Source organism: Triticum urartu, chromosome 2 (genome assembly GCF_003073215.2).
Source record: "Triticum urartu cultivar G1812 chromosome 2, Tu2.1, whole genome shotgun sequence".
NCBI lineage: Eukaryota > Viridiplantae > Streptophyta > Magnoliopsida > Poales > Poaceae > Triticum > Triticum urartu.
Window position 1 is genome coordinate 341393572 of NC_053023.1, and position 21527 is coordinate 341415098.

Genomic DNA, 21527 nt, shown 5'->3' on the forward strand with positions numbered 1-21527 from the left:
TGATCAATGAGCTAGTCAAGTAGAGGCATACTAGTGACACTATGTTTGTCTATGTATTCACACATGTATTATGTTTCCGGTTAATACAATTCTAGCATGAATAATAAAAATTTATCATGAAATAAGGAAATAAATAATAACTTTATTATTGCCTCTAGGGCATATTTCCTTCACCACGTATTAAAGAAGAAATCAAAGAACCGGTACCAGTTAAAGAAGAAACTATACTTTATAATGTTGATCCCGTTGTTCCTTCTGCTTATATTGAGAAACCAGCTTTCCCTGTTAGGATAAAGGAACATGCTAAAGTTTCAACCGTGGTCAACAAAAGCTATATTAGAACACCTAAACTTGATGAACAAATTAAAGTGGAACCTAGTATTGCTATGGTTAAAGATATCTTGGAAGAAAATGTAGATGGGCATGTTATTTACTTCTGTGAAGAAGCTGCTAGAATTACCAAACCTGATAAAAAGGATAAACATAGACCTGTTGTTGGCATGCCCGTTGTCTCAGTTAAAATAGGAGATCACTATTATCATGGTTTATGTGACATAGGTGCTAGTGTGAGTGCTATTCCTTACACCTTATATCAATAAATTATGAATGACATAGCACCTGCAGAGATAGAAAACATAGATGTTACTCTTAAACTTGCTAATAGACACTATATCACCAATTGGGATTATTAGAGATGTTGAAGTCTTGTGTGGGAAAATAAAATACCCTACTTATTTCCTTGTTCTTGGTTCCCCACAAGATAACTTTTATCCTCTGCTTAAACACAATTTGCCTATTAAAACTCTCGGAGGTCCTCCTCCACGTAAAGGTGATCCTGTGTTTGAATTAAAACAATTGCCAGACACTTTGAAATATGCTTATCTTGATGAAAAGAAGATATATCCTGTTATTATCAGTGCTAACCTTTCAAAACATGAAAAAGAAAGATTATTGAAAGTTCTAAGGAAGCACTGAGCTGCTATTGGATATACTCTTGATGAATTAAAGGGCATTAGTCCCACTCTATGTCAGCACAAAATTAATATGGAACCTGATGCTAAACCTGTTGTTGATCACCAACGTCGGTTAAATCCAAAAATGAAGGAAGTGGTAAGAACGGAAATCTTAAAACTTCTAGAAGCAGGTATAATCTATCCTATAGCTGATAGTAGATGGGTAAGTCCTGTTCATTGTGTCCCTAAGAATGTAGGTATAACTGGTGTTCCTAATGATAAGAATGAACTTATTCCACAAAGAATTGTTACAGGCTATAGAATGGTAATTGATTTTAGAAAATTAAACAAAGCAACTAGAAAAGATCATTACCCTCTATTGATCAAATGCTTGAAATATTATCTAAGCACACACATTTTTGCTTCCTTGATGGATATTCTGCTTTTTCACAAATACCTGTTTCTCAACCTGATCAAGAAAAGACCACTTTTACTTATCCCTTTGGAACATATGCTTATAGACATATGCCTTTCGGTTTATGTAATGCACCTGCTACTTTTCAAAGATGTATGACTGCTATATTCTCTGACTTTTGTGAAAAGATTGTTGAGGTTTTCATGGATGATTTATCTGTTTATGGGAAGTCTTTTGATGATTGTTTAAGCAATCTTGATCGAGTTTTGTAGAGAAGTGAACAAACAAATCTTGTCTTGAATTGGGAGAAGTGCCACTTTATGGTTAATGAAGGCATTGTCTTGGGTCATAAAATTTCTGAAAGAGGTATTGAAGTGGACAAAGCAAAGTTGATGCGTTGAGAAAAATGGCATGTCCTAAAGATGTAAAAGGTATTCCTAGTTTCTTAGTTCATGCTAGTTTCTATAGGAGATTTATCAAAGACTTTTCTAAAATTTCTAGGCCTCTTACGAATCTTTTGCAAAAGGATATTCCTTTTGTTTCTGATGATGATTGTTTAAAATCCCTTGAATCACTCAAGAAAGCCTTAATTTCTGCACCTATTGTTCAACCACCTGATTGGAACTTGCCTTTTGAAATTATGTGTGATGCTAGTGATTATTCTGTTGATGCTGTTCTAGGACAAAGAGTTGATAAGAAATTGAATGTTATTCATTATGCTAGTAAAACTCTAGATAGTGCTCAACGAAAATATGCTACTACTGAAAAAAAAAATTCTTAGCAGTGGTGTTTGCTTGTGATAAATTTAGACCTTATATTGTTGATTCCAAAGTAATTGTTCACACCGATCATGCTGCTATTAAATATCTTATGGAAAAGAAAGATGCTAAACCTAGACTTATTCGATGGGTTCTCTTGTTACAAGAATTTGATCTACATATCATTGATACAAAAGGAGCTAAGAACCCCGTAGCTGATAATTTATCTAGGCATGAAAATGTGCTTGATGACCCACTACCTATTGATGATAGTTTTCCTAATGAGCAGTTAGCTGCAATAAATGTTGCTCATAATACTCCTTGGTATGCTGATTATGCTAACTACATTGTTGCTAAATATTTACCACCTAGCTTTACTTATCAACAAAAGAAAAAAAATCTTCTATGGTTTAAGACATTACTTTTGGGATGACCCACATCTTTATAAAGGAGTAGATGGTATTATTAGACGTTGTGTACCTGAGCATGAAGTGGGACAAATCCTACGGAAATGTCACTCTGAAGCTTATGGAGGACATCATGTCGGAGATAGAACTGCTCACAAGGTATTGCAATCTGGATTTTATTGGCCTACTCTCTTCAGGGATGCCCGTAAGTTCGTCTTATCTTGTGATGAATGTCAGAGAATAGGCAATATCGGCAAGCATCAAGAAATGCCTATGAACTATTCAATTGCTGTTGAACCATTTGATGTTTGGGGATTTGATTACACGGGACCTTTTCCTTCCTCTAATGGGTATACACATATTTTGGTTGCTGTTGATTATGTTACTAAATGGGTAGAAGCTATTCCAACCAGTAGTGCTGATCACAACACCTCTATTAAAATGCTTAAGGAAGTTATTTTCCCAAGGTTTGGAGTCCCTAGATATTTAATGACTGATGGTGGTTCACACTTTATTCATGGTGCTTTCCGTAAAATGCTTGCCAAGTATGATGTTAACCATAGAATTGCATCACCTTATCATCCTCAGTCTAGTGGTCAAGTTGAACTTAGCAATAGAGAAATAAAATTAATTTTGCAAAAGCCTGTCAGTAGGTCCAGGAAGAATTCTAAGAAATTAGATGATGCACTTTGGTCTTATAGAACAGCATATAAAAATCCTATGGGTATGTTGTTGGGGAACGTAGTAATTCAAATCACGCAAGATCTATCTAGGAGAAGCATAGCAATGAGACGGGAGAGTGTGTCCACGTACCCTCGTAGACCGAAAGTGGAGGCGTTTAGTAATGTGGTTGATGTAGTTGAACGTCTCCACGATCCAACCGATCCAAGTACCGAACGTACGGTACCTCTGTGTTCAGCACACGTTCAGCACGATGACGTACCTCGAGCTCTTGATCCAGTAGAGGGTCGAGGGAGAGTTTCGTCAGCACGACGGCGTGGCGACGGTGCTGGTGATGTGATCCGCGCAGGGCTTCGCCTAAGCACTACGACAATATGACCAAGGTGGTAAACTGTGGAGGGGGGCACTGCACACGGCTAAGACAATTGATGTTGTGCCTTTGGGGTGCCCTCTGCCCACGTATATAAAGGAGGGGGGAGGAGGAGGCCGGCCAAGGGGGAGGCGCGCCAAGGGGGGGGGGTTCTACTAGGACTCCAAACCTAGTAGGATTCGGCCCCCTTTCCTTCCAACGGAGATGGGGAAAGGGGAAAAGAGGGAGAGGGAGAAGGAAAGAGGGGGGCTGCGCCCCCTCCCCTTGTCCAATTCGGATTGGGGCAAGGGGGGCGCGCCCCACCTAGTGTGGCCTACCTCCTCTCCGCCACTATGGCTCATTAGGCCCAATAACTTTCCCGGGGGGTTCCGATAACCTTCCGGTACTCCGAAAAATCGCCGAGCCTTTTCGAAACCATTCCGTGTCCGTATATAACCTTCCAATATATGAATCTTTACCTCTCGACCATTTTGAGACTCCTCGACATGTCCGTGATCTCATCCGGGACTCCGAACAAACTTAGGTCACCAAAACACATAACTCATAATAGAAATCATCATCAAACGTTAAGCGTGCGGACCCTACGGGTTCGAGAACTTTTTAGACATGATCGAGACACATCTCCGGTCAATAACCAATAGCGGAACTTGGATTCTCATATTGGCTCCTACATATTCTACGAAGATCTTTATCGGTCAAATCACAGAATAACATACGTCATTCCCTTTGTCATCGGTATGTTACTTGTCCGAGATTCGATCGTCGGTATGAACATACCTAGTTCGATCTCGTTACCGGCAGGTCTCTTTACTCGTTCTGTAATGCATCATCCCATAACTAACTCATTAGTTACATTGCTTGCAAGGCTTATAGTGATGTGCATTTCCGAGAGGGCCAGAGATACCTCTCCGATACACGGAGTGACAAATCCTAATCTCGATCTATGCCAACTAAACAAACACCTTCGGAGACACCTGTAGAGCATGTTTGTAATCACCCAGTTACATTGTGACATTTGATAGCACACAAGGTGTTCCCCCGGTATTCGGGAGTTGCATAATTTCATAGTATGAGGAATACGTATAAGTCATGAAGAAAGCAATAGCAATAAAACTAAACGATCATAATGCTAAGCTAATGGATGTGTCTTGTCCATCACATCATTCTATAATGATATGATCCCGTTCATCAAATGACAACACATGTCTATGGTCAGGAAACTTAACCATCTTTGATTAACGAGCTAGTCAAGTAGATGCATACTAGGGACACTCTGTTTGTCTATGTATTCACACATGTACTAAGTTTCCGGTTAATACAATTCTAGCATGAATAATAAACATTTATCATGATATAAGGAAATATAAATAACAACTTTATTATTGCCTCTAGGGTATATTTTCTTCAGTCTCCCACTTGCACTAGAGTCAATAATCTAGATTACATAGTAATGATTCTAACACCCATGGAGTCTTGGTGTTGATCATGTTTTGCTTGTGAGAGAGGCTTAGTCAACGGTCTGCAACATTCAGATCTGTATGAATCTTACAAATCTCTATGTCTCCCTCCTTGACTTGATCACAGATGGAATTGAAGTGTCTCTTGATGTGTTTGGTTCTTTTGTGAAATCTGGATTCCTTCACCAAGGCAATTGCTCTAGTATTGTCACAAAAGATTTTCATTGGATCCGATGCACTAGGTATTACACCTAGATCATATGTGAACTCCTTCATCCAGACTCCTTCATTTGCTGCTTCTGAAGCAGCTATGTACTCTGATTCACACATAGATTCCACCATGACGCTCTGCTTGGAACTGCACCAACTGACAGCTCCACCATTCAATATAAATACATATCCGGTTTGTGACTTAGAGTCATCCAAACCAGTGCCAAAGCTTGCATCGACGTAACCATTTACGACAAGCTCTTTTTCACCTCCATAAACGAGAAACATATCCTTAGTCCTTTTCAGGTATTTCAGGATGTTCTTGACCGCTGTGCAGTGATCCACTCCTGGATTACTTTGGTACCTCCCTACTAAACTTATAACAAGGCACACATCAGGTCTGGTACACATCATTGCATACATGATATAACCTATGGCTGAGGCATAAGGAATGACTTTCATTTTCTCTCTATCTTATATAGTGATCGAGCATTGAGTCTGACCCAACTTGACACCTTGTAATACAGGCAAGAACCCTTTCTTTGAGTGATCCATTTTGAACTTCTTCAAAACTTTATCAAGGTATGTGCTTTGTGAAATTCCAATTAAGCGTCTTGATCTATCTCTATATATCTTGATGCCCAATATATAAGCAGCTTCACCGAGGTCTTTCATTGAAAAATTCTTATTCAAGTATCCTTTTATGCTATCTAGAAATTTGTATTATTTCCAATCAACAATATGTCATCCACATATAATATTAGAAATGCTACAGAGCTCCCACTCACTTTCTTGTAAATACAGGCTTCTCCAAAAGTTTGTATAAAACCATATGCTTTGATCACATTATCAAAGCGTATATTCCAACTCCGAGAGGCTTGCACCAGTCCATAAATGGATTGCTGGAGCTTGCACACTTTGTTAGCACCTTTAGGATCGACAAAACCTTCTAGTTGCATCATATACAACTCTTCTTTAAGATATCCATTAAGGAATGCAGTTTTGACATCCATTTGCCAAATTTCATAATCATAAAATGCGCCAATTGCTAACATGATTCAGACGGACTTAAGCATCGCTACGGGTGAGAAGGTCTCATCGTAGTAAACTCCTTGAACTTGTCAAAAACCTTTCGCGACAAGTCGAGCTTTGTAGACAGTAACATTACCGTCAGCATTAGTCTTCTTCTTGAAGATCCATTTATTCTCTATTGCTTGCCGATCATCGGGCAAGTCAACCAAAGTCCACACTTTGTTCTCATACATGGATCCCATCTCAGATTTCATGGCCTCAAGCCATTTCACTGAATCTGGGCTCATCATCGCTTCCTCATAGTTTGTAGGTTCGTCATGGTCAAGTAACATGACCTCCAGAACATGATTACCATACCACTCTGGTGCGGACCGTACTCTAGTTGACCTACGAGGTTCAGTAGTAACTTGATCTGAAGTTTCATGATCATCATCATTAGCTTCCTCACTGATTGGTGTAGGAATCACTGGAACTGATTTCTGTGATGAACTACTTTCCAATTCGGGAGAAGGTACAATTACCTCATCACGTTCTACTTTCCTCCCGCTCACTTCTTTCGAGAGAAAGTCCTTCTCTAAAAATGATCCATTCTTAGTAATGAATATCTTGCCTTCGGATCTGTGGTAGAAGGTGTACCCAACAGTCTCTTTTGGGTATCCTATGAAGACACATTTCTCCGATTTGGGTTCGAGCTTATCAGGTTGAAGCTTTTTCACATAAGTATTGCAGCCCCAAACTTTAAGAAACGACAGCTTAGGTTTCTTGCCAAACCACAGTTCATAGGGTGTCGTCTCAACGGATTTAGATGGTGCCCTATTTAACGTGAATGCAGCCGTCTCTAAAGCATAACCCCAAAACGACAACGGTAAATCGGTAAGAGACATCAGAGATTGCACCATCTCTAATAAAGTATGGTTACGACGTTTGGACACACCATTACACTGTGGTGTTCCAGGTGGCGTGAGTTGCGAAACTATTCCACATTGTTTCAAATGAAGACCAAACTCATAACTCAAATATTCACCTCCACGATCAGATCATAGAAACTTTATTTTCTTGTTACGATGATTTTCCACTTCACTCTGAAATTCTTTGAACTTTTCAAATGTTTCAGACTTATGTTTCATTAAGTATATATACTCATATCTGCTTAAATCATCTGTGATGATTAGAAAATAATGATACCCGCCGCGAGCCTCAATACTCATCGGACCGCAATCATTAGTATGTATTATTTGTAATAACTCAGTTGCTTGCTCCATTGTTCCGGAGAACGAAGTCTTAGTCATCTTGCCCGTGAGGCATGGTTCGCAAGCATCAAGTGATTCATAATCAAGTGATTCCAAAAGCCCATCAGCATGGAGTTTCTTCATGCGCTTTACACCAATATGACCTAAACTCACATGGTGGTTTCTCTTTAAAGCATATCCTCCCAATATTTTCGGAGCTATTATAAAATATTCGATTAATTTGGAATTAACCATAACGCACGTGCAAAATAAATCCCATGCCTTTTCTCCTTCGAGTCGATCTCCAAACCTTGCCGATAATTGTTTCTCCATTTATTGAGGCTCCTCCAAAAATCTCAACATTTTTGGCTATACTAAAAACCTAGTCCCAATTTAAACCCATTTGAATATTCAAATGAGTTTGAATTTAAACCTTGCATTCGTGCCAACTTCTATTTTCTCGGACCAAGCATATTTTTGTGAGTCCAAGAAAATAACCCCCATGCCCAAATTCTTTATATAGACCCTTTCTTTCCTCTCTTTTTTCTTTCTTTGCTATTTTTTTCGTCTGCTATGGGGAGAAGTCAGCAGCAGAAGCCCACCTCGCTGGCCCATTTGCACCGAGGCCCAGCCGCGACCTCACCTATACCTACACCCTAGGCCCCGACCATGTCCATTGATCTCTCCATCTCGTTCCTGTGTCGCTGCCACACACACACACGCATCGCACCAGGGAGAGGAGATCCCCACACTCCTCCCTCCTCTCGCTCGCTGTAAGTGCATCTAGTGCCACCCCTAGTTGGTTTTGGAGTATTAACAACAAACCTGGTTGAGGGACTAATGTGTTTGTGAGAGTTGCAGGATAACATAGGTAGAAGTCCCTCATTGATTCGGTTTTCCTACCAGAGATGACCCCTAAAAATGTATGAAGACATTAAAGTCAAAGGTGGTATGTGAAGACATTCACATTGAAGACTATGACAAGAGAAGACATTGCGTGAAGACTATGGAGCGCGAAGATTTAGTTGTTCCGTCGTTCTTTTTCTTCTTTATCGAGTCATAGGAACCACCGTACTGTTAAGTGGGGTCCAAGTGAACCAATCAGAATGACTGAAGTGATGCTTAACCAAAATCCTATGTCTTCGAGTGAAGACAATGAGAGAAAATCTTATCCAGAGCTGGATAAGTCAGCTTTGCTTGTATCCCAAGTAAAGTTGCCGTGTGCGTTTGAAATCTGACCGTTGGAACATGTGTCAGTTCCTTAGTGACCCAGGGTCATTTCGGACAAATCAGGCTGGGTTGCCTAGTGGCTATAAATAGCCCACCCCCTACAACCATAAACGGTTGGCTGCTCAGTGTTAGTGTACGGCTTTTGTCGTTTGAGAGCAACCCACCTCGAAGCCTTTGAGAGAGAATTCCTTGCGAGGACAAAGCCCTAAACACCTAGAGCCAAAGAGTGTTAGGCATCACTTAAGTCTTCCTGTCTGTGTGATCTGAAGACTTATTACACTTGAGGACTATGAATCCTCCAGCCTGTTAGGCGTCGCGTTCTGAGCATCCAAGAGTCATTGTGGATCGCCGGTGAACGAAGTCTGTGAAGGTTTGGAAGTCTACCTTGAAGACTTACCTGAGTGATTGCGCGAGGACTTGGTGTCCTTAGCTCAAGGGGAATAAGGTGAAGACACGGTCTTCTGAGTTGAATCTCAGCCTCCCTAACCAGACGTACAGTTGTCACAACAACTGGAACTGGTCCAACAAATCATTGTCTTCAACGAGCCACTAGTTCCATCCTTCCCATCTCTTTATGTGCTGATTGGTCCTTGTGAAGTCATTGCCTGTTTGCATTAGTTATTTGTATTCACTGTGTGACTGCTTGTTCTGATTGGCTTCATACTATCTTCCATCCTGATCTATACTACCTAGCTTCTATTAGTCTTTATGCTTTCATTTCATTGAATGCTTGTCTATGGCTAGCTTAGTGTAGTCTACCTTCCGCTGCATGGTAATAGGTTTATTTCTATCATTTGTCTTTGAAACTTCCATGTTTTGAAGACTTTCATAAAAATCACCTATTCACCCCCTCTAGTCGATCACTAGCACTTTCAATTGGTATCAGAGCAAGGTACTCCCTTGTTATGTGTGATTCGGTTTAACCACCTGGAGTTTTAGCTATGTCGACTGCAGGGATAATCAAAGTCTCCGCTGCGTGCCCAGTCTTTGATGGAACTGAATATCCCTATTAGAAGAATAAGATGCGCATGTATCTTGAAGCCATTGATGTCGACCTTTGGTATGTCGTCAAGAATGGCGTCCCCAAGGCTGGTGAAGGTGTCACCGCTGCTGATGTCAAGAAGTTCGTTCAACTGGACTCCACTGCCAAGAACATCATCTATGGTCATCTGACCAAAGGGCAGTATGGCCGTGTGAGTGCTCTGGAAACATCTAAGCTAGTCTGGGACTGGCTCTCCAAGGTCTACGAAGGCGTCTCAACCTAGAGAGATCAAAGAATCAGTGTCCTTCGCAATCTCTTCAACCGCTTCAAGAGAAACGACAATGAGAATGTTCAGCTCATGTTTGATCGACTCACTGACATCACAAATGAGCTTCAAGCCCTCGACGCTACTGAGATCACCAAGCATGAAGTCGTCAAGACACTCCTGAGATCACTTGACAGCTCGTTTAACACCCTAGCCCTGATGATTCAAGAACGCCCTGACTTCAAGACACTCGATCCGTCTGACATACTTGAAAGGCTCAACACACATGAGTTTCAGCTTTCTGAGAAAAGAGACATCTACGGTCCCAACTATGGGCGAACTTGTGCCTTGAAGGCAAAAGCTGTTTCCTCATCTGAAGAAGAATCTGAGTGCAGTTCGGATGATCCTGAAGACATTGGAAAGGAGCTTGCTATGCTTGTGAAGAAGTTTCAGAAATTCACCAAGAAGAAAGGCTTCAGAAAGTCCTCATGATCCAGCTCAAGGAATGATGAAGCTTCTGCTCATGACTACAAGAAGAGAACATGTCACAAGTGCAAGAAACCTGGTCACTACATCTCTGAGTGTCCGCAGTGGGACAATGAGAACAAGAAGAAGAAGAAGAAGAAGAAGAAGAGCAAGGAATATGATTCTGATGACAAGAAGAAGAAATACTCAAAGTCTTCTTCCAAGTCTTCCTCAAAGTCTTCATCACACAAGAAGAGCTCATCTGGCAAGGCTCGTGCGTTTGTTGGCAAGGAAATGGATTCAGAGGAGGAGTCCGCTTCTGAGGAGGCGGAGGTGGAGTCTGAGGAGGAGTCCGATTATGGTGTTGCAAGTCTGGCCACAACATACGTTGCCAAGTCCATCTTCAACACTAAAGACAATGACTTCATCACCGACGCCGATGCAAATGAGAAGGACAACTCCGCTCCCACCTACTGCTTCATGGCACGCGGTGCCAAGGTAAACACACGCACTACTCACTATCAAACATCCAGTGAAGATGACTCTGATTGTGGTTCCAAACCCAACTACAAAACACTTGCTAAAATTGCAACCGAACAACAAAAAGCTATGGAACATATTCAAAAACTGTTAGACAAAAGCGATGATCTGTTAGACGCTGAAATGACTCGATCTCAGTCCTTAACTGAAGACATAAAAAATCTTCATGTTAAGTATGAGGAACTTGAAAGTCGTCATGAAACGCTCTCAACAGCTCCTGAAAAGCTTTCCTATGATTATCTTCAAAGGAAGCAAGATCTTGAGAAATTGAGAGCGGCTCATGAAGATCTTCAAAAGGAAAACGAGTCACTTTGCGCCAAACAGATCAGTTCCGCTCAGGAAGGATTTGAACCACCATGTCTTAAATGCATTGAGAGTGACAACGCTACTTCTGTTGCTGGATGTTCTACTGTTGCTACTATTGCAATATCTTCAACTATTGATGTGGCAACTAACCCCTCTGCTGAGGATACCACTGCTATTGCTGATGAAAATGCTAGGTTGAAGACATTGCTTGAAACAGGGATGTACAAAAGTCTCAAAGGGCATCAGACACTATGTGATGTCCTCAAAAGGCAGATCCTGAACCGAAACCCTAGGAAAGAGGGTGTTGGGTTCGAAAGGAAAATGAATGCCGATGGCTCTTATTGGAAACCTGAGTAGTACCCCAAAACCACATGGGTTGCTGCAAAGGAACCTTCAGTGGATCCATCCACCCTATCTGGCTTCACTTGTGCTAATCCCATTGTTATTGATGAATCCTTTGATGCAAACTATAAACTTTTTAAGAATCAGAATGGTGAAGTGTTTGCCAGGTATATTGGTACTAACTGCAGGAATGGGCCACCTATGAAGAAAGTCTGGGTGCCGAAAAAGTTTTTGGAGAATCTTCCTGTGAATGTCGTCATGACACCACAAGTGAAGAAGACAAACCCCAGACCACAGGCTTCATATGGTCCAAAGGCTTCATACAGACAAAGGACTCACCTGAGTCGCACTGTGATGGCCTGGCTTATTAGGGATGATAGACTACTCATATCAATAAGGAATTCCTTCTTTTCCGGTAGCCCATTCGGACAGAACTCCAAAGTTAAGCGTGCTCAGCTTGGAGTAGTGTCAGGATGGGTGACCGACCGGGAAGTTGCTCCCGGGTGCGCATGAGTGAGGACAAAGTGCGCAGAAAAGACTAGTATTGATCTGTGGGGACAGTCTAGATCCCACCAGGAGTAACGACCACCGGCGGGTGTGTCCGGGGCGTTACAAGTTGGTATCAGAGCCGACCCTCGCGGTTACACGGATGGTTGCGGACAGGTGCATGGTCATGTTGTTCATGACGTTTGTGACCCGTCGTGGCACCGACATGGCACATGTACTGGACTGGAAGAACAGACGTTTGTGCCAAGAGGGAACATTCTTGTGGCCCGACGAGGACGTCGGTTCCTCTGAGTGGGGGTGTATGTGATGGCCTAGCTTATTAGGGATGATAGACTACTCATATCAATAAGGAATTCCTTCTTTTCCGGTAGCCCATTCGAACAGAACTCCGAAGTTAAGCGTGCTCAGCTTGGAGTAGTGTCAGGATGGGTGACCGACCGGGAAGTTGCTCCCGGGTGCGCATGAGTGAGGACAAAGTGCGCAGAAAAGACTAGTATTGATCTGTGGGGACAGTCTAGATCCCACCAGGAGTAACGACCACCGGCGGGTGTGTCCGGGGCGTTACAAGTTGGTATCAGAGCCGACCCTCGCGGTTACACGGATGGTTGCGGACAGGTGCATGGTCATGTTGTTCATGACGTTTGTGACCCGTCGTGGCACCCGACATGGCACATGTACTGGACTGGAAGAACAGACGTTTGTGCCAAGAGGGAACATTCTTGTGGCCCGACGAGGACGTCGGTTCCTCTGAGTGGGGGTGTATGTGATGGCCTAGCTTATTAGGGATGATAGACTACTCATATCAATAAGGAATTCCTTCTTTTCCGGTAGCCCATTCGAACAGAACTCCGAAGTTAAGCGTGCTCAGCTTGGAGTAGTGTCAGGATGGGTGACCGACCGGTAAGTTGCTCCCAGGTGTGCATGAGTGAGGACAAAGTGCGCAGAAAAGACTAGTATTGATCTGTGGGGACAGTCTAGATCCCACCAGGAGTAACGACCACCGGCGGGTGTGTCCGGGGCGTTACACACACTAACGCAAATGTTTTGCAAGGAAACCATACTCAGGCCTATGAATATGAGCGCGTTTCATCAAACCGCCATGTTCATAAGACCAAGAACTACTCTGCTTATTCTTATGAGTACTATTGTCCACCTGCAAGACTATTTGCTAGGGCTCCAAAGCCAAAGTTCTCAGATGCTGCACTTAGACTCATTGCTTCGAAGCCACCCTTGAAGATGTGGGTGGCTAAGAAAGCTTAACTCTCTTTTGCAGGGAAAGGTCTCCAACCGAAAATCAAATGCGTCTGAAGCTGTTGCTGGGGACCTTAAACATCTTGTAGGGCACAAGATCAAATGCCCAAATGGTCTTATTATGTATTTTGTTCCTGAGTCGCTTGCTACTTGCCCTATCAGTCCTACCTCAATCTAAGCTTTCATAATCCACTTGCTCGTCAAATGTTTATGCTTCACAATTCTCTTCGTGAAGCCTATCCCCCTAACTGCATTGTAGGGTATGACACCAGCTGCTTCAGAATTGATTATTGATAGTGGGTGTACTAATCACATGACTAGCAAGCGAAGTCTTCTCATGGACTCAACCTTACGTCCATCTGACAAGAGTCACATCACATTTGCTGATACTGGTAAAAGCAAGGTATTGGGTCTAGGTAGAGTTGCAATCTCAAGGGATGAACACATGGATAAAGTGATGCTTGTTGAATCCCTTGGTTTCAACTTAATGTCTGTCTCAATGCTTTGCGATTTAAACATGATTGTGATATTTGGAAAATATCATTGCCTTGTTCTAATGGAATCTGACAAGTCTCTAGTCTTTGAAGGGTATCGGAAAGATGATTTGTACGTGGTAGATTTCTCAGCAGGATCACAGCTTGCCGTATGTCTTCTTGCAAAAGCTTCAGAATGCTGGCTCTGGCATCGGAGGCTAGGGCATGCTGGCATGAGGAACTTGCACACTCTTGCAAAGAAGAAGCATGTCATAGGCATCGAGGGCGTCAAGTTCAAGAAGGATCACCTATGCGGTGCCTGTGAAGCTGGAAAGATGACGAGGGCCAAGCATCCCTCGAAGACAATCATGACAACGACTCAACCCTTCGAACTGCTATACATGGATCTCTTCGGTCCCACTCACTACTCAACTCTTACTACTACTGCTTGTCTCTATCGCTTCGTCATTGTTGATGATTATTCAAGATATACTTGGGTGCATATAATACTCTACAAGACTGAAGTGCAGGATGTCTTCAGACGCTTCGCCAATCGAGCCATGAACAACTATGGCGTCAAGATCAAGCACATCAGAAGTGACAATGGCACTGAATTCAAGAACACTGGCCTCGACACTTATCTTGATACTTTGGGCATCACTCATGAATTCTCAGCTCCATACACGCCGCAACAGAATGGCATCATGGAACGCAAGAACAGAACACTTATTGAGATGGCCCGGACGATGCTCGATGAATACAAGACTCCAAGAAAGTTCTCGCCTGAAGCCATTGATATTGCATGCCATATCATCAACCGTGTTTATCTTCACAAGCTTCTGAACAAATCATCCTATGAGCTCCTCACTGGTAAGAAGCCAAATGTAAGTTACTTCAGAGTATTTGGTGCCAAGTGCTGGATCAAGGATCCACATCACACTTCAAAATTTGCACCGAAAGCACATGACGATTTTATGCTTGGATACAGAAAGGATTCGCACTTCTACAGAGTCTTCAACCTCTTTCACTATAAAGTGGTTGAAACTATGGATGTGCGGTTCGATGAGACTAACGGCTCGCAAAGAGAGCACCTACCAAATGTGCTAGATGAATTTCCATCCAGTGAAACCATCAAGCTTATGGGAACTGGAGAAATCATACCGTCTGAAGCTCAGCCTGAAGAGGAAATCATCATCTCTGCACCTGATCAACCTGAAGACAATGCTCAGCCTGAAGACAATCCTTCTAACGATGACAATGATCAGCAAGAGCAAAATCTTCATCCTGTTCATCCTCGTGGTGCAAATGAAGTACAGATTGAGAGAATAATTGACAGCATCAACGCACCTGGTCCACTCACTTGTTCAAGGGCAACACAACTAGCAAATTTTTGTGGACACTTCGCATTTGTCTCAATATCTGAACCCAAGAAAGTTGATGAAGCCTTTATGGAACCTGAATGGATTCAAGCTATGCAAGAAGAGCTTCAACAATTTGAGTTGAATAATGTATGGGAACTGGTCAAGCGTCCTGATCCTCGTAAGCACAATATCATAGGCACTAAATGGATATATCGCAACAAGCAAGATGAGCATGGTCAAGTTGTCAGAAACAAAGCTCGTCTCGTTGCTCAAGGATACACTCAAGTTGAAGGAATTGACTTCGATGAAACATTTGCTCTTGTGGCTAGGCTTGAAGCTATACACATACTGCTGGCCTATGAAAATCATCATAACATTCTTCTGTATCAAATGGATGTGAAGAGCGCTTTTCTCAATGGCAAGATTGAAGAAGAAGTGTATGTTGCACAATCACCTGGCTTTGAAGACCCAAAACATCCTGACATGGTTTACAACCTCAACAAGGCACTGTATGGCCTTAAACAGGCCCCTCGAGCTTGGTATGACACACTCAAAGACTTCCTGAAGAGCAAAGGCTTCAAACCTGGTTCCCTGGATCCCACTCTCTTCACGAAGACATATGATGGTGAACTGTTTGTGTGTCAAATATATGTGGATGACATTATCTTCGGCTGCACTAATCAGAAATACAGTGAAGAGTTTGGATACATGATGCAAGAGCAATATCAGATGTCCATGATGGGAGAGTTGAAATTCTTCCTTGGTCTTCAAATACGACAGCAACGCAACGACATCTTCATATCTCAAGAGAAGTACCTCAAAGATTTCCTGAAGAAGTTTGGAATGCAAGACTGCAAAGGCTACACGACGCCAATGCCAGCTAAACACCATCTGGGTCCCGACGACAATGGTAAAGAGTTCGATCAAAAGGTATACCGCTCCATGATTGGTTCTTTGCTTTATTTATGTGCATCTAGGCTAGATATCATGCTTAGTGTTTGCATGTGTGCCCGATTCCAAGCGGCACCAAAGGAATCGCATCACTTAGCCATGAAGCGAATTCTTCAATATTTGGCTCACACCCCAACTCTAGGATTATGGTATCCAAAGGGCTCAGAGTTTGATCTAGTTGGATTCTCGGATGCTGATTATGCTGGTGACAAGGTGGATCGCGAGTCTACATAAGGCACATGTCACTTTCTGGGACGATCACTTGTATGTTGGTCTTCAAAGAAGCAGAACTGTGTATCTCTCTCCACTGCTGAATCTGAATACATTGCTGCTAGATCTTGCCGCGCACAGCTTCTGTGGATGAAGCAAACACTCAAAGACTATGGCATTCATCTGGAGCAAGTACCACCCTACTGCGACAACGAGAGCGCCATCAAGATTGCTAACAACCCAGTTCAGCACTCGAAGACAAAGCACATTGAAATTCGTCATCATTTTCTCAGAGATCATGTCATGAAGGAAGATATTGATATCATACACGTCAACACTGAAGAGCAACTGGCAGATATCTTCACAAAGCCCTTGGATGAGAAGAGATTTTGCAAGTTATGGTGTGAGCTAAATATCTTGGAATCCTCAAATGTCCTGTGATCAGGCACACATCCTAACACTTATGCATGTTGATGACTTAGATGTGCAACACACGAAGTAACGTATGTCTTCAATCAATGAAGACTTACATTCTGAGTGTGAATACATTAACGTGGAATTTGACTTTGGAGCGCCACGATAATTGTGCACCGTGTCTGGGTCTAATACTTCCTATACGATGGGTAACGCCACCACCAAATTCTTCCCTTAGAAGTGTTTTTCACATGGTGTTACATTTGCAAAGTCTTCGCTTTCTGTTTGTCTTCAATGTTAACATGGCCTCATGTTTATCTTCAATTTGGTTTCTGTCCTCTATAGCATTCACTTATAGCTATGTCTTCATGTTGAATCTTTTGAACTAAGTGAATGTGATCGGACCCTAACCCCTCTATGCTTCTATCTTAAGTCTATCTATCCAAATCATATGCATTCTATTGACACTATCAAAATGTCTTCTCTTCGTCCTTGTCAGCAGAAGACACAGAGACAAACATTAATCTGTTTTCAATGCTAAATCCTTCAACCTGAAACCTGAAGAAGTGGGAACGACCACCCGGCAATCCAAGCGTGCGTGGGAACGTGGAATAACCTCCAATGTGTTGCATGATCGCCACGTGTTCTTCAGATGTGAACCGTCAGGGGCACCTGTGTAATAACATTGTGCCGTCCCTGTCCCTATAAATACACACCTCACCCCAGTCATTATTTCTTCTTCCACTCTCGCACAAATCCTAGCGCCACCACTAGCCCTCGACGACGCCGGCGACGAAGCGTTTAGCTGCCGCGACCTCACCAATGCCGTCCTCACGCCGGCTGCAGACATCATCTTCTCCGCCGTCGCTGTAGGTGTCCTCCGTCGCCAAGTTAGGGCACAGAAGATCAAACTGCTCGGCCTCCTCTCCCACCCCGTCTAGCAGTTCCTCGTGTGGTAAATAAAACCTCCTTTTTACAGTCTTTTTGATCCGATAGATTCATCCTTTTCTACCACAAGTAGTTTCTGTTCACACAAGTTGGATCTATCTCATACTGCATCTCATAACATGCCTAGTATATTCACTTATGCTTCACAAAGTAGTTAGATTCCTCACTTGTACTTATTCGTGGATTCGTACAAATCTGGAACCAACTCTCTACCTATGAGTGAATGTCTTCGCACTATGAGGTCAATGTCTTCTAAACTGATTTATCTTCAAAATCTTCTGAGAATGCATATGACCTCTTCCCCTTCCCTCGCACCTTAATGCTGTCATAGGTACATGTCCATGGGAGAATCCCTTGGTTCTCATAGTCTGCATTCATTTGCAGAGTTCTTACAACATCATATAAATTCTCCTGAAGCCAGTTCTTGTCTGACCAGTAGACCGAAGACTTTGACAGCTTTGAAGACTTTCAGTCTAAACTTCATGGCAACAGAGAAATCTACAAGGAAAGGTGGCAGACAACATCGTGGCAACACCTCAAGAGATTTGCCTCCTGACCTCTATGAGCTGTACAAGGCAGATCCAGAGGAGGATTACAATCAGTGGAAAACCCGACTCCAATGGATTCGAAGATATTGGGTAGAACAATGGTTCAAGTACAGGTTCATGACCCAGGAGTATGCTGATAAGAATGCCATCAAGCGACCGTGGGTAGACATCTTGTACAGAAATCTTCAACCCAGATCCAGAGCTGAAGCCGTTGAACAAGGCTTCTATCCTTGCATGGTCCGTGGACCACAGCCTGCCGATGCAGACCCATCTTCATTACTATGGTGCTGTGACGACAATCTGTTCAATCGCAACTTCCAGTTTGCCAAGAACTCGTCCAAAGAAAACAAGAAGTCACGGGGATTGGACTTCAATCTAGGCCCCTCTGCTCCTCGTGCTGACGGCACACACGAAGATGAACCTAATCTGGTTGAGCCCTTCTATAACTTAGAAGGTCTCATTACTCACATAAAGGTTCAAGGGGCAGTCGTGGATCAACCTGCAGACGACGCTGATTCTGACGGAGCGCCTGCACCACCGAAGCCAAAGAAGCTGAAGAAACCTAAAGCTTCGAAGCCTACCCCTGCACCAAAGGTTTCACCGGCGAAGCCTCTGGCCACTGCACCTCCTAAACACAGTGTGCGGTCTGAAGATCTGTCACGCATCTCCAAGACCTCCAAAGTGAAGATGCCCATGCAACCCACCAGCCAAGCACTGACCCCTGCTGCTGTTCTGTGCAACGATAATGACGCCATTGATCTGTCCAGCGACGACGATCTTGGCGATGACGCTCTTGAGCAGTTGATCAAGAGCAAGCAAGAGACGGAAATCTTCAATGACCTTCCTCTCTTTGATGTTGAAATCATAAACAAGTTCATTGATGAGTGGTTTGACAGCCCTAATGTTAGCTTTGATGATCTTCAGAAAATTGTTGAGCTGAAGCATAAGATAGATTATGAAAAGGCTCAATTCAAGAAGTATATGGCCAAGCTCACTGTTGAAGACATTCATAACTTCCAGGTCATGATGCATGAGCTCAAGGAAGCATTCCGCATGAAACGCAAAGAAGCCAAAGGTTCTCGTGAGCACGTGAAGACCTTGCCACTAAATGTGTTCAGGGATACAATGAAGCTGAAAAGCGCAAGGCTTTGGGGCGACTAGGCATCGACCCCAGAATGGCGGCCAAGAAGAAGAAGAAGCTAGCTGTGGCAGAACCCGAAGCACCAAGGCAGGAAGTACATCCAATTGTCTTCCCATCCAGTATGACAGGCTCGAAGCCTAAGGTCCCCACAGTGGCTTCAGAACTGAAGAAAACAAGGGCAGCTGAAGCCGAAGCCAGGAAACGCAAGACCAAGGCCACCACTGATGATGCTCCCCCAACCAAGAAACGAAAAACCAAGAAGAGAGACCGGGCTGCTCCCACAGAGCCCCTTGATGTCGAGCCAATCTCAGTGGCTCGTCCTGCGTCTGAACATGTAGAACGCAAAGTGATAGTTCATGAGCCTGCTTCCATAGAGGCTCCTGAAGCTGAAGACAATCCAACTGTTGACCCCACCGCAGCTGAAGACATTGGTCCTCACGACAATGTTGAAGATGATGAAGTCCTTCCACAGATCGAGCACCATTTGGTATCATCGCCTGTGCTCACGCACAACGAATTCATCAGCATTGGTCGTCCTTTGACGCCAACTGCTCAGGATGCATCGTGGGCTGATCACCCACAACGACAAGACACCCCAAGTTCTCCCCAACCACAAGTCACCTCACCCGTGCAAGATGATGATGACTTTGAGGCCCAGCACACTCCATCTCCACAAGCGTCGCCAGCATTACGCAGGCTTCGCAAAGGACTAAGGTCCCAAGTCACTCCCACTGTGCACGTGTCAGAGTCTGAAGCCAAAACCGCTGAAGATATTCTGGCTGCATCAGCCGATGAAAGAGAAGAACCAAGAGTTGAAGTAGAAAGAGTTGCTACACCCCCGTCCCACCAAGATGTTGTTCTCGAGGAGAACATGTCTGACCCTCCAACTTCTAAAGTGGAGGTTAACAATCCTGAGGCGGCCACCAACATCAACACTGAAGCCAATGACGTTGTCATGGCTGAAGCTAATGTGGTGCCTGAAGCTCATGCGGTGCCAGAAGTGCAAGAACCTGAAGCCACTGCAGCACCCAAACCCTTACACCAAACCTCGCATTTCATCAAATCGGTTCTGGAGCTATCAGCAGCGCAGCTACTATTCCTGCGTCTTATACAATCAAGGGTGCATATTTCCACATATGCGTCTCGACACTGAAGCTATAGCTGGCCTGCCCTGCCTTGAAGAAGCGTTGGATTGCTTTAGAGACGCTGGACTCCTGCAGTTTGTCACAGATAAGGAACACTAGTATGAAGAGCTTCTGCTATAGTTCTATGCAACTCTTCACATTCGAGGCTACAACAGGGATCCAAAGACTTGGGTCCTTGAGTGGATGACAGGAAATGTCCATCATGAAGCCAAAGCTCTTGATATCATTGAGCTCACAGGCCTGCCCACTCCTGGTGAATACTATGAGCCAGGTTGTCAACAACACCAGAATGCTTTGGAGAGCATTTTTCAGAAGCCAGAACCCAACATGAGTCAAATGTTGAGCATGATGAAGCCTTTGCCTCACGACGCTGAATACCCATCTGAATTCTTTGTTCAAGACCTAGAGTATCTGCCTCGCACCATTTATCACATCCTCAGAAAAACTCTATGGCCTATCAAAGGACATTCATCTGCAGCGAAGCTTGAAGGAGCAATGAAGACTTTGGTTTTCTACATCTTCAATGGCATCAGTTTCAATGCTTAAGACTTCTTCATTAGGCAGTTGGCTGCATCTGGCTCCGACATTTTTGGTCTGAAGTTCTATGCTCCATGGGTAATGCGCCTTATCAAGATTCACTTTGCCATTAACTATCAGCCGTCTGCGCAATCATCTTGTCTTCTTGCCAGAGGTTGATCTGTCTGTTGAAGCTATTTAACCAGAGCCTGCTAAGGATCCCATTTATCTTCACAATGCTGATCACCAAAGCTTCACCCAGCCCATTGAAGGAGTTCAGGCAGTCTCGCGTGTTTATCCCTTGGCTGGCAACACACGTGCCCCTCGCGCTCAAACTGACGCCACTGGTAGCACCATTGCGCAAAGGCCTCGAAGGCGATATCGTGTTCTCAATAACCGAGAGCTTCTCGTCGCGCTACA